Below are 1,751 nucleotides of genomic sequence, written 5' to 3' on the forward strand. Positions count from 1 at the left end.
TGTCACTCAAAGTTTTTAAAAACACCCTGGCCAGCTGGAACGATGAGAAGGAAGGAGGAGAAGGGTTACAAATTTACAGATGTTAAAGTTGGACATTTTTGTTTCCTAGAAAGTTTAGTTAATTACAAGTCCTTTCCCACTCCCCTCTTCTCAGGAATAAAGGCAGAACTTTCCCTTGCTCTTTGGGCCCCATTCGGCTTTTGCTGATTTAACACTGCCACTGAGGAAGGTGCGAGGCTGCTTTATCTAAATTGATCATTGCTCTTCCTAGTTCAAACTCTGCTTTAGTTGCTTAAAAATGCCAGAAGCTCTGGTTTAAGAAAAAACATACCTTTAACCATGATTCTACTCCAGCTATTTGTGTACAAAATGTCAAATCAACATTTTTCTGTCATTAGCTGCTGGTTTGTTGTTTTGTTGTTTTTTGGTGGTTTTTTTTTTTTTTTTTTTTTTTTTTTTTCTGAAAACAGCTGAAGACAACAAAAGGAGTAAAACCATCTCAAAATCTAGCTCATGCAATTCTCACATAGGAAAAATTACCATTGGAGTCAAAGCTTCTTTTCTCCTCCTAAAACCTCTAAACCTACTCCAGCAATAAAGCCATTCTTTGCCTCTGAGCTAAATATCTAGAGGTAAGGTCTGCTGTGGCTATGGATGTACACGCACATACAGGTACACACGAGGCATTAGTCATCTCATGTCTGGGCCTTCGCCACTCAAGCTCAGCTCCTATGTTATTAGCAGGTAGTACAAGTATTAGACACACCTCTGAAATGCAAGCTGGTGAGACAATATTTCAATTTTTTTTTAATCTGGCAAAAATCTAATATCAGTAATCAGCAGAAATATATAACTTCAGATGGCGTTTCATTCAATTAGTCTATTAATGCAATGACAAGCTTGTTTCTGATTTTTCCAGCTTTTCTTCTCAATGCTGATAAGAAATATGTTTGAGACATCTCTCATGATAACCTCAGACTCCCCTAAACATGATTAAAAACACAAAAGCCTAGCAAAAAATCAAAAATGAAATATTTATTACCGCATTTTGTGACTTAACACCTTTTTTTTTCCTTTTTAAAACATAACGTCACAGTCCTCATACAAGTATTTTAATGTAAATTTTGACAAAGCTTAAAGGTAACAGCATTTTCTTCTAGTGAGGAACACGTGCTGAGAAAGGAAGAATTCATGGACATACAATACCAATTCCACAGCAGATCTGATACTAGCAAAAACATTCTTTTTTTTTTCAATTGAGGTAAACACATAGAATATCTAACATGAAACAATTAATAGACCGAACTCTGTACGAAGTTTGTTACAGTATTCTCTTGCTTTTTTTCCCCCAAGCTTTGAGTTCATGATAAAGTCCTAGGTTTGGTGCAAAGACCGTTAGTAACTTCTTTCATTGAGGAAAGCTGCCCAACTTTTAGTTTTGTTTTGTCCAAAGCCAAGGCTCAGAACTACTGGAAGAAGCTTCTGCTCTGTCTGTTCTGTCTTAAATCTTCACCTGCAAGCTCTTTGAAGAAGAGTCCAAAAAAAAAAAAAACCAAAATAGTTTGGGAGGAATGGGGAGAGACTTAATGAAGCACAAACTATAAAGATCTGTTTGAAACTAAAGGACACATTTTATGAAGGAACAAAATGAGGGAATGGCAAGGCCTTCTTGGAACAGTCTTCTGAGTGATGAGAGACCCAGCAAGACTTTTCATCTTCATCTCCAGGGTAGTTCTTTTCTCACTGGCCAA

At 36.7% G+C, this 1,751-nt stretch overlaps 1 protein-coding gene across 2 annotated transcripts in view; it reads right to left on the minus strand.

Moving 5' to 3' along the window:
* Positions 1–1,015: 1,015 nt before the first annotated feature.
* Positions 1,016–1,751, minus strand: part of MEIS2 (Meis homeobox 2) — a 175,931-nt gene continuing 175,195 nt past the window's right edge. For both annotated transcript variants that reach the window (XM_053979644.1, XM_053979643.1), the window contains exon 12: positions 1,016–1,751. This exon is cut by the window's right edge and continues 717 nt beyond it. The gene's annotated coding sequence lies outside the window, so the exon portion shown is untranslated.

The sequence above is a fragment of the Vidua macroura genome, chromosome 6 (genome assembly GCF_024509145.1).
Source record: "Vidua macroura isolate BioBank_ID:100142 chromosome 6, ASM2450914v1, whole genome shotgun sequence".
Lineage (NCBI taxonomy): Eukaryota > Metazoa > Chordata > Aves > Passeriformes > Viduidae > Vidua > Vidua macroura.